Consider the following 13,715-nt stretch of genomic DNA (forward strand, 5'->3'; position numbering starts at 1 on the left):
AAGAACACGAATCAACTTTCCAACAATTTCTTTATCAATATTCTTTCTTTGGAGTCTATGTGACATCTCATAATCAGCGTCGTAAAAATACAACTGTAAGTACCGAGGTATTCCATCTCTTGGAATCAACTGATCGATTCTATGATATATTCCTCCATTCACACAAAAGGTGTATACTCCAGATGTCATATTTGTCAATGTTTTGTCATAATTAACGCCAATTGATGCGAAAGAAAAGTTGCTGTTGTAGCAACGTATCATTTGTCTAAATGTCCTACCTAATTCGTTTCTGGATGTGAAGAGGTTGCGTAATTCTTCAGGAATAGAGGAATGTGATAACTTTGTCTTACCATCCATGCAACAAAAGGTAGGGAATTCAAACTGAAATCGTTTTGCTCCACAATGAACACATGGTTGTTGTACCTTCAAAACACGATGTTCTTTAGGGATACCATTATAAACAAAGCTATATGGATCCTGATGACTAATTTCAATAGGTGTTGTCGGTGAGTTTCGTTCCTTGCGTCGTTGATATGCATTTCTGTTCTTAATTGATTTCCTTTGAGCAAAATCCAATACACTTGTAGGAGTTACATTAGTAATATCAGCTAGGGTCCTCTGTGTTGTAGACACATTTGTCATAGGTGTCATGTTTTGACTACTTACTTCTGCATTAGCTGTTTGTCTCATTTTCTTCTTCTCCTTTAGTCGTTCATAATATGTCTTATTATATAATTTTCTTTTTTCTGCAATAATTTTTTTGGATGAATTATGCATAAAGATAACGTATTAATCATGTTGCGCATATGAAACATACCCTTTTGTGTATTTACATCAAGTTGGATAGCCTCATTAGACCTATTTTCCTTATCTACAATCACCATGCCAACTGTAAAAACATGAAATTAATAATATATAATTTTATTTTTTTATAACACATTGTAATAAAAAATAATTTTTATATACAATACTTATAACCGTATTAATTGAATACTGATTGAGTTGAACTAATTATTTATATGTGAGATTGATACTTACATTAAATTATACTGCTTTTTTTAATACTTGAAGTAATGTTTTAACAATTTGTGTTTTTTGTTAATATATATTTATTTCAAGTTTCATTAGTTTTTTTCGGTAAATATTTCTTTCATGTTTTAATAGTTTTTTTTCAATAATTGAAAGAATGCATATTGATTGATTTATATTTAAATGATATTGTAAATTTTATTTGGTAGATTATTTGTTTTACTTATTATACAACTGTATAAATATCTAATAAACAGAAAGAAGAAAACTAAATAACATAAACAAAATAGTCAGACAAAGAAACTAAAATTTATAAACTTAAAATTTTTAAATCATTATAAAATATTAAAAATCCATGTCACAAATTCAGCAAAAAATAAATATAAAAAGTACACAAGCAAACAACCTTCTAAAAATCAGCAAACACATAACTACCACATAATCCGCAAACAAATAACTACTACATAATCCGCTAACAAATAACTATAGAAAAATTAATTATTCTCTCTATCTCTAATCCTAATTCGCTCAGCTTCCGGTGTCCTTGGATCCAACGTGACATCAGTTAATATAGTAGAAACCAAAATATTGTTTGTATGGACATGTAATATATAGTTAGTAAGGTATATTAAAATAAATAACATGTAAAGAATGAAACTATATATAATGTTGCCCACGGAATTTTAAGTGGACCAACTTGACCCTAGAGACATAAATTATGGATTGATTGAATATTGCAAGATAAGCTCATCGGTACGTGATTGAACATCAACTTGATAATATGTCCCCTATTCATTTAAACAAAATTTTGTTAAAACACATAATAACAATGAAAATTGGTTAATATACTTAAATATACTTACATCTCATTTTGGAGAAATAATTCAAATGCATAGAATGGCGTGATTCGTCTTCCCCAACCGATTTTTCCAATAACATCTAAAGCATATTAAAATGACTATAATTTTAATTTGTTGTATGCAATTGATAAAAACAAAATATATATAATTAAATATATAAATGTACCGATCATCATTCTTCGACGACTAAAATCTCTTGCGAGGCTTGTGATAGAAGAACATAATGGATAATGTGGAAATGAATTGGCGACATCATTTCCCAATCGAGTAAATATTGTGTTAATTTTTATTAGTATTGCCCAATCACCAAAAAAAAATTCTGTAACTTTGATACGTGGGGTGATCTTCGTAAAACTGCTCAACTTGGAAATGATTTAAGGACAATACACGTCCAACCAAATTCATGTTCAAAACTGTTTGCCTCAAACATTGTGGGACGATGGCGATCATTTTGTCTCTCTGGATATGTAATATATTAACAATTATGTAAATAATAAAATGAACATTAGCCAAAAAAAATGTCATATTTATTTTATTGTATTCATACTTACGTTACGATCAATCAACCAAATCAGGACTCGGTTATTTTTAGCGTCGTCTCACACATATAAAACCCGAACAGCTAATATGTTCCACCATATGTAAACGCTTCGCAATGTCGAAAATTTTTGAACAGTAATATGATCATCCATCACTGAAATATTTTTCAATTAAAGTTATATTTCACATAACAATTTCTTATATTTTGTTTAACAAAATAAATCATCAACTTATTGAAAATAATAAAAATTTAAATGTTTACATGTTTTATCATATATATATATATATATATATATATATATATATATATATATATATATATATATTTTTATCATATGGAAGACAATAAAATAAATAGTAAAAAAGGCTTCTTGAAAATACAAATGAGTTATGGAAAAGTTGGATCGGTATTTAAAAACCAAATAAAATCAATTCAGTATATATTTTAAACATTCTTCAGAATAAATACATTCATACATTTAATCTGGTAAATAGATTTTTATTTTTAGGAAAATAAAGTTATGACTTTCTTTTTCTAACGACACTCTCCTTCCTTTGTGTAACCCTAAAGATGCCGACACTCTCCTTTCTTTGTCTAACCCTAAAGAAGCCGACACTCATCTACCACTCTTTCTCTTACAAACGCATATACTCTTTCTCATAATTGATAACCTCCTACAAACTGAAGAAGAGATATGTCGTCCTTAGATGATCCGTTTAACATCCAAACGCAGCATCCACGCGTACAACCTTCATCAATAGAAACCATTAGCGACCACCACGACCACCGAATCCTTCTGATCTAAAACCCCTATCCCTCATCTAGATCTATACGACGATTGGAGAAACCCAACAGGGTTATGTTGAGGATGTGCCAGTTCTTATTGGTTGCTGCTTCTCTTGTTGCTGAAACGCGTCTGCTTCATAATTTACAGGTTTTGAATCTTTCTTTTAGTTAAATTTTCATCCTCTATATCTATATCTCTACCATATACCTAACAGAAAACCCCTAACCCAAAGATTTATTGTATAATTTTCAAAAATTTGAAGGAGAGATCAGCAGGAAGTTCTTGTTTATTCATAATTGCATCCGTATTCGAAAGTGGTTAGGGTTCAGTTGGTTTAATTTCATAGATCGACGAACCCTAGAAATACTAACATTCACGCCTCCGATGCAATAAATTCTTAATAGAACGTATGTATCAAATCCCTAATTTTGAACTTTATAGTTCTATACCTTAACATCACTTAATTTATCTATTTGGATTTCAATGTGGGTTTTGAATATCCATTCACAAAATGTACAGTTTAAGGATTTAATGTACGAAGCATTAACAATTGAAGAAAGTTGGGACAGAGATGAAGATATGAAATAAATTATCCACTGATTACTCAATCCTCAGTGCCTTCACTCTCGTTGTTTCTCCATCTTCAGTTCCATTACCGGTGATTAACATAAAAAGATAAAACAAATTGGTTAATCCGTTGACTATTAATTGATTGTACGTGTGTTTCCTTTTAATTAATATTGTTGTCTAATTTTAGGTTACCCCAAAATGAGATGGTTTATTATTTTGATTGGCTTGTTGAGAAGCTTCATAGATGCCTTCTCCTCCTTTCAGTCATTTCTTTCTTTTTGTTAATCTGTTGACTATTGACTCAATCCTTATGGAAATTTATTGCCTTTTTTTTGCCTTTCCATATCTACCCTACTTTGGATCATAAAGGTTTTATGCTCTTTGGTTCTATTGTCCTTTGTAATTTAGAATTTGTTAAAAAGGTAGGACTTATTTTACAAGGTTTTATTGAAGATTGTTATACGTTATAGGATTAAAAATTAATCGGGGAATGGAGTAGATTTCCTGACTCCAAAATTTATTGCAGGTTTTATGTTTTGATATTTAGTTTTTGTTTAATAGCATATCTTGTTTAAATATGTTTGCTTCAAGAAGTCCATGTTTTAAGTGAAGTTTCTAAATTTGAGTTTGTGGGAATTATAAATTCTTAAATAAAAAAGTTTGTTATATTGTTCCTTTATAAAATCAGGTATACCCTGTAAATTTGTATGATAAAAGGGCATTATTATGTCATTTTTTCCAAATCATTGAAAACCTTAGGACCGCCAGGGAGTAGACTTCCTGACTCCAAAGGCACAATGAAAACCACAAGCCCTTTACATGTTTTTGTTCGGGAATTTTTTTGGTACTACACCTAATAAATATTTATAGTTCCGCCCCTGGGCTATGTTTCTGTCATCTCAGTTAACATCAAATAATGCGTATTACATTATCCTTGTTTTGATGATATAGAATGAAAAATAAAGGCCTAAATCACATTCATAAACTAATCAATTTTTGTATTTTTTTTTTCAGGAAAATCTTAAGAGAAACCATCAGAAATGTTTTTTTTAACTCAAAATCGGTTCTTCCTCACACATAGGTCTTATTTACTGCTGATGGCTCCTTAAACAGTCCTGAGATAAGTTATATATGTGTAATTATTTTTATTGAACATGATTTTGGTATATATGTTGACATATTGACATTTTTTTTAACAATTTTTGGTGTTCGTATGATGTATCAAGACTCCATGGGTTGCCGACAGATCTTGATTGTCCCGATATTTCATTTCTTAGATGAAAAAAGCTACATGGAGAGGTAACTAAATTTATGAAGTTGTTTAAATGAAAAACATATTGTTCTTTAGATTTATGGATTTTATGGTTATTTTGTTTTTATGAATCAATATTGGAATTGGAATATGGATTCTCCTAATAGATAAAATATGTTGAGGATCATGTTACCAATCATACATAGACATATATTACATACAATTTGTTTGATATTTATATTATATATGATTTTTCAGGGAGAATTATTAGCTTTGTAAGGGTTCTATTGGTTAATGAGCTCAAGAAACTATCTGCAACAAACCTATGTTTCCAAGTAAGTGTCAATTTCTTGGTTTCAAAAACTCAATCTTAAATTTCTTAGTCAATCAGATGTAATTAATTAATTAATAGTATAAGAGTAATAATACTTTTTAATCTCTGATTAAATACTATTTAAACTTAACAGCATTTACAACCAACTATGCAGTTCTTCATTGATATAATCAATAAAGTAATAAAACATAGTATTCCAATACATATTACTTAAATAAGAGATAATCTTAAGGAAAATAAACATACCTGTTTTATTTTGATGATGTCGATAGAATAGATGGTTGTTATGAAGAACAAATTTTGTCTATGCATGTATAAAGAAAAACATAGTTATTGAATATGATGTATATGTGAGGAAGTAAAACAATATAGTTAAAAATATGGAAAACATACGTATGAGCAGATTGTGGAACTGGTGAAAGTTTTCTCTGTTAATATGAATTACAAATTCCGTTTGCAAATGGTGTATCTATATAAATATATAAATATATAAATAGTATATATATTCTAATAAATCTGTTTAGAGTTTGTTATGAATGGATAAGATACAGTTCATATATATGTGCTTGTATATTTAAAATATTGTTTTGAAAATGCGTAATCTATTTGGATATACATTATCTTTTTATCTGCTAAATAATCAAAATTTATATATTAATTTAATAAAAAAAAGATTTTTCGGTTTTGGTTTGTTTAACATTGAAATGCATGGTGCTTTTTGAAACATATAAAATTATTTGAGTCATTTTTCTAAAATAACTTCCAGGGACAGGATGGTCAAAGGGACGCCAAAATAGCAATATAGATTGGTAACAAATACCAATTGACATTAACCAGAAAATTAGTTACTTTACATTTTCTAATGACCTACTTACTGTTACACTAACTTCATTTATTTATACCTCAATATGAACTAAACATCTTACCAATATAACAATTTTAGAAATAACAGATTAATTTGACCATTAAAACTATTTTTTAGAAGCCAATATAAACATAATCCTCTATTTTAGTAATAACATCACAATATAATTTTTCCTGCAAAGGCTCTAATGTATTTTACTTTAAACAATCTTCAATTGATTTTTTTCAGTTATATTGGCTCTATACGAAGCTACAACAATGTTATTTACGGTGAAAAATCAAGAAATAGCAATGATAATCATAAAAAAAAACAACTTAAAATAGCAACATTAGAAAATGTCAAACTTTATTTAAACAATCTAGGGAAGGAAAAAACATAAAATTTGCGCCTTAGAAAACAATTATAATAAAAAAAACTTAGGTGTCCACAAATATTGGATCGTCTTCCTCGTCACGGAGCTGATAACCCTTGCTTCGCGTACGAATCATGACTCGGGGTTTCTTGATTGGTCGTTTAACCATTGTTGAATCGGCTGTATCAGTTGTTTCCTTTGCTTCATCATTCAACTGTTCATCTTTAGAACTTGAAATATCAATAACTTCGTCCCATTTCCAGTTTGCCAAAGCCAACTCTCTTTTCTTTTGTTTTGCAACATTCCATTCATGCAACACGAGTTTAAAACATTCAACTTGTTCGTTAACCTCATCATCGGTAAAAATCCTCATTTTATCTCTTAGGTGTAAGAATATTGGTGTTAAAAAGTGAGTATTACTAAAGCTTAACTAAGACTATTTATAACTCACTTTTCCGCTAAAGCACGATACTATCCCTAAAATTTAGGAATGAAATTATTTAAACTTTTTAGTACCTTATCGTGGATTAGTCAATATATTATTTTAACAAATTTTAATGGGAATGACGGGATTTGTTCTTATCTTATTTTATAGCTCATTTTTACCACATATGACCCTAAGGTTATTGAAATGCATTTTCTATTCACTTTTTAAAATAAAATTCGCAGATAATAAAAGATACTTCAAGTATTAGGGATAGTATCGTGCTTTAGCGGGAAAATGAGTTATAAACAGTCTCAAATAAGCTTTACTAATACTCACTTTTTAACACCAATATTAATACACCTAAGAGATAAATTGAGGATTTTTACCGATGATGAGGTTAACAAACAAGTTGAATGTTTTAATGATTTAAAACTTTTAAGTTTATAAATCTTAGTTTCGTTGTCTGACTATTATCTTTATGTTATTTAGTTATCTTTTTTCTGTTTATTAGATACTTATACAGTTGTATAAATAGTAAAACAAATAATCTACCAAATAAAATTTACAATATCATTTAAATATAAATCAATCAATATGCATGCTTTCAATTATTGAAAAAAACTATTAAAACATGAAAGAAATATTTACCGAAAAAAACTAATGAAACTTGAAATAAATATATATTAACAAAAAACACAAATTGTTAAAACATTACTTCAAGTATTAACAAGAATATAAAGATATATTTTCATGAGTTCTTATGAAATTATTTATGATTATGAAATATTGTCTTGTTGAATCTGTTTATGAGGTTACCGAAACAATAAGAAATAAACAAATATACTATGGAAAAGTATGATTCAAAAACCATAAATTCAATAATAATCATAAGAGAAAACATAAAATCCCAATATCCTAGTAGCTAAAAGCATATAGTACTAGATATAAAATACCAAATTTATGACTTGAATGTACAACAAAAAGTCATTCAAATTGTTGATAAAATAAAATTGACGATCTTTCTTGTTAGGCTCATTCTTCATCCGGCCAAGCCACAACAGCTCCTGTTGGAATATGTACATCATTTCCAACCAGATTTTGTTGGATCACACCTACATCATCTTCAGCCTGACGTGGCGCATCAAATTCTTGTATTGGTTGGTTCATACCTACAGGTGACTCCAACCAATTTCTGCAAAAGGTAATTTAAAAATAATATTAATAAACACCTACAATTTAAAAACAATAGAAATAATCAATTTAGCATTAAAGTGATTAAAATTCAAGAATATAATATATAACTAAGTTACTTTTATGAAATTATGAAATAATTGTTTAAATACAAATGATAATATCATGACATACCCGTAATCTTCGTCATCCGGTAGATGACGAAGCTTAAAGAACCTATTTTGGGACTGGATCGTGAGTCGGGGGATTTTGAACGGTTTTACTGACTCAGCTGTATCTGTTGTATCAACTTCATTAGTCAACTGATGTTGATTATCAACACTTACAAGATCAATAACTTCATTCCATTTCCAAGATTCAAGTGCTAAATCACGTTTTTTTCTTTCTTTGGAGATAATGTTGTTTTTCACCAGATTCATGTGTTGTTGTATCCACATCATTCTTAAAGGCCTGCATGATGGCTGTCAAGAAAGTTAACATTATTAATTAATATAAGTAAACATAACTTCAAAATGAAACCCAAAACAATAAAGAATAGATGAACATACTTGTTGATAGTTGGAATATTCAAGTTGACTGAGAAATGGGTTGGCATTTGGCGGCATTAGTATATATAATGGTATTCTTGATAAACTTTGTTTGTTATTAAGGGAGAAAATAGGTATCGTTTAAATTTTGAATTTTAAATCCCAATCCTAATCTTGTTTGTCACATGTCATTAAATCCACCAGCCTCCAATCCACTTTTCCCGCCTAAACTATATTAATGCATTTCAATAAATTTCATTCGCAACTGATATATCTGATTTTTCATGTATTTAATCTGAAAATTAACAAATATGTTAGTTATAGTAATATTTTAGTGAATAAAGTTTGATTTTCAAGTTTTGTAATTAGTTTGGATAGATAAATATGATCAGATTTTAAATTTTAAATATTATACTTAGTTTGGATAAATAAAAAGGATAATAGTAATATTTGAAAATATGTTGTTTTGGAGGGTAAGAAAAAGTCAACATAAATTATAACTATCGTAATAATAGTTATATCCATTATCTAAAGTTTGAATTTCAAGTTTTATAGATAGTTTGGATAGATAAATATGATTAAATTTTAAATTTTAAATATTATAATTAGTTTGGATAAATTAAAAGGATCAGAGTAATATTTGAATATATATGTTGTTTTGGAAGGTAAGAAAAAGTCAAGATAAATTATAACTATCGTATTAATAGCTATATCCATTATCTAAAGTTTGAATTTCAAGTTTTGCAATTAGTTTGGAAAATGTTATTTTCTGCACGTTTCGTATTTCTAGTCTTCCATCATATTTCAAAATATGTTTTTTTTATTAGATCATATTCTTTTCTCAAGTTACTAATATTTTGAAACAGGAAATACCTTTTTAAAAGTCATATGTGGAAGTTTGAGTAACAATCCAAGGATTCTTAGGTAAATTAGGTCTAATATTTTCAAGTTTTGTAATTAATAGCAATCCATATTTAAAATACCACCAACAGAAAAAACTTATGATGTTATAATTAGTTATATATATTATCTTTATAATATCCATTATCTAAAGTTTGAAATTCAAGTATTTTAAAGTAATATTATGGTAACGTACTTTCAATACAATGGTTTATTATTATAAAAAAAATTGAACTTGAATATAATAAATGACAAACAACTACATAAATAAAAATGAAAGTACAACGATTAAAACAAAAAATGGGTGTTATAGTAATCAACCAATACAAAGTAAATTGCTATTATTTAAATCTAAACCTTCATATTGATGTCACAATAAACAACCTTATCTATGATTCTAATTTATATTAGATTATTGGGGTGTAAAGGTCTTCATCTAATTTTTTGTATTCACCCAAGAGTAAGCCATTGGTGTCGACTATCATCCATTGGCCATAAGTAATCCACCATTTCTGTTGTTCATTCATAACTTTATCAATTGAATGAATAATATCTTCTTGTTCCAATGGTAAAGGTAATTTTGGAATTTCTGTATGCATGACCACACTAAATTTGCATTCTTCACATAACCAATCATGTTTGGGTACTTGATCTATAATGTTCTGCATACAATATGTGTGTTCAGCACCATCCTTGCATCTACTACATATAGCAAGTAAATGCTCATAGCCTACATCTCTACAAATATCACACACAATCACATCACATAGCTGGGCATCAACAACCTTAACATCCATTACAATGTTGATCTAACCTGCAAAAAAAACAAAAATTATGTACATAGAAAATACATGGTGTTTCAAAAATGCAAATGAAAGTATTATATACCGTTTTTTGACTTACATTATATTACATAAACAAAAATTACACACACACACACCCCATTATATTAAATATATATATTTTTTGTCTTATATTATATTAGATAAAGTTTTGTACAATATTATGTTATATTAAGATATTTTTTTTTGATTTACCTGATTGAACTTGAAATTTATTATTTTATGCAGGAATATAAGCTGGATTGCTAGTTTCTTCAGGATCTGTAAACACAAAACACACACACACACAAACAACATTATATTAGATACAGTTAAAGTTTTGTATAATATTATGTTATATTTGATTTACCTGATTGGACCTGAAATTTATTATTTTATGCATGAATATAAGTTGGATTGCTAGTTTCTTCAGGATCTGTAACACACAAAACACACACACGCAAGATTATATTAGGTACGGTTAAAATTTTGTACAATATTATGTTATATTAAGATAATTTTTTTGATTTACCTGATCGGACCTGAAATTTATTATTTTATGCAGGAATATAAAGCTGGATTGCTATTTTCTTCAAGATCTATAAACACAAAACACACACAAACACAACATTATATTAGATACAGTTTCTTTATTTACATTATATTAGATAAAATTTTTTAAAATATAAGTTGGATTGCTAGCTGATAAAGTATTTTGTGTTTTTTTATGTAGGAACATAAGATGATATTTTGATTGTCGCTGGTTGATTAGGTGGTGTAGTACTGGCTGACTCACCATATATTGTTGGATGTTGTATTGCTGGCTGTTTCGTGTCCTGTAGAAAAAAAAACAATTAAAGAGACTGAATTTATGTATTTAATTTGCAATTTTTTTATGTTGTATTAAAGAGGGAGATACATAGTGAGTTTGTGTATGTATGTAAGCACACACACACACATATACACACAAACCTTTAATCACGTTTCATATTTTTTTTTCCAGGAATATAAATATATTTGATAAATTAGGGTTTTAGATGCTTGATATAAATAGGTAGGTAGAGATATCGGAAAAATTAACAAAATTTTGATTTCAAATTTTTTTTGTCACGTTTATAATATTTTCCTATGAATTAGGTTTTGACTGTTTCATTCATTACCAAGACAAAAACAAATGAATTGAGTAAATGTTCACCAGATAAGCCACGATGCTCAATTTAATGCATAAATTTATTGTACAAATTGTATAATGTCTTGTACCTCTTAAATTTCAGCCTTTGACCAAATATGCATATTAAGGTATAATATATATATATATATATATATATATATATATATATATATATATATATATATATATATATATATGTAGTAATTTAATAAATTCTAATGTGAATGTTAAATATGTGATTGTTCATATATTCGGTGATGAATAATGTCATAAAGTTGTACATACAAAATTCATACTAGAATAGTAACATAAAGTAGTGTTCTCATGTTCTCACATTAAATAGTGTTCTCATTTGAACTTAACCCTATATATATATATATATATATATATATATATATATATATATATATATAATTTTTTAAATATTAATACATCATTATACCTTAGTAATTTTCCTACAAGTTAAAAGAGTTAAAATCGACTTATCTTTGTAGGGGAGGTTTTGGCGGCTTATAAGTAATATGTTTTGTAGTATATAAATTATTTAATTTTTTAGTAATTTAAATTAAATATTTAAATTACTATATAAACATCATATTTTTTAATACTTATTTTAATTTAAAATATAAATAATTATATAGATTATTAAATAATTAATAATGATAAATAAATAATATATTTGTTAAAAAATATAATCTAATTGTGGATGTGTTAATGAAGATTGCTTTTGAATGAATGTTGTATTATGTTGACGCATAGATCATTGCAAAAAACGTGTATGTCATAGTTGAAAAATCTATGACAAAAAACGTGTATGTCATAGTTGAAAGATCTATGACGACATTGCACCAGTATCTATGACCCAACAAACAAAAAAACGCTATTGACGGAGTTTAAAAATAATTATTTAAGTTATTTCTATCGAATAGAGTATATAAGCGATTGACTTATGCAAATCAAATTTTGAACATTTTAAAATTAAGACTTGTACTTAATTTGGAATTGACCACATCAAATTGGCATGTAACCTAACAAAATTAGGAGTGTTGGGAAGATGTCATTCATGCAATTGTTTGAAAAGGTTCAAGTGCCATTTGCCATTTGAAGGTTGGAACAAAAATATAGAATTTGCATTAACTTTAAAGGTTTGTAATTAGCTTTTTTCTAATGGTAAATGCAAAGGGTACTCTGGCCGCAAAAAAGATATATGGCGCCACATCTACATATTAGATGTCGTCTATCACAATTTGAACATTTGCTTCAAAATAATGTAAAAAAGGTTTTTAAGAGTGTATATTTTTTCTCTTCGAAATTGTATCCACTGTTCATTTAAAGTGTTGAAGAAAGGTGAAAAAAAGGATGCTGCTAATAAGACACTCTTTAGACACCCTATAATCATTTCTATAAAAAGTCAATCTATAATCAACTACTTGTAATCAACTTTTTCGGAAAACAATGCAATTTCAACCAATAAAAATATTTCAAACATTAATTAGGATTGTCTAAATAGTAAAATAGGGTGTCTTTTTAGCCAACTCCATAATCATTCATATCTATATTTATCTTTATGACTATATTCGAAGGAATGATTCAATACATATATGATTTTCCACATTATTCAACAACACAATGATTATATATACATAAGAATTAGACAATCATTCAAGATTTAGTCATAATAATATCTAGAGTCGCGTCATAGGATGTTAGAAATTTGTGATAATATCTCAAATATGATATAGAATGCTAGAGATTTCATTTAAACGTAAATAATCAGATAATTATTATAGATTTAGTCATAATAACATCTAGAGTCACGTCGTAGGATGCTAGAAATTCGTGACAATATCTCAAATATGATATAGAATGCTAGAGATTTCACTTAAACGTAAATAATCAGATAACTATTAGTAGTATTTAAGACTTACTTTAATTTAATGAATTGTATTCATATTTTTCTTATAAAAGTGAATCATTCTTCTACATTCCTTTTATGTTGCACTTTGTATCTTAGTTTATGAGGTAGTTTTTAGAAAATGTAATTTTTATCATGTAGCTAGCTTTTCAACTACAAAAATAAATCACCAC

At 27.5% G+C, this 13,715-nt stretch overlaps 1 long non-coding RNA gene across 2 annotated transcripts; it reads left to right on the plus strand.

The window, feature by feature from the left end:
* Window positions 1-2,974: 2,974 nt before the first annotated feature.
* On the plus strand, window positions 2,975-11,448 carry LOC145073588 (uncharacterized). 2 transcript variants are annotated; one of them, XR_013691440.1, is made up of 6 exons: window positions 2,975-3,364; window positions 4,802-5,086; window positions 5,298-5,374; window positions 8,048-8,218; window positions 10,706-10,931; window positions 11,022-11,183. It is a non-coding gene; the product is annotated as an uncharacterized LOC145073588 (long non-coding RNA). The 2 variants fall into 2 exon arrangements; XR_013691441.1 differs by lacking the exons at window positions 10,706-10,931; window positions 11,022-11,183 and adding an exon at window positions 11,190-11,448.
* The last annotated feature ends 2,267 nt before the right edge of the window (window positions 11,449-13,715 follow it).

Source organism: Lactuca serriola, chromosome 9 (assembly GCF_051521515.1).
Source record: "Lactuca serriola cultivar US96UC23 chromosome 9, Lser_US96UC23_V15, whole genome shotgun sequence".
Taxonomy (NCBI): domain Eukaryota; kingdom Viridiplantae; phylum Streptophyta; class Magnoliopsida; order Asterales; family Asteraceae; genus Lactuca; species Lactuca serriola.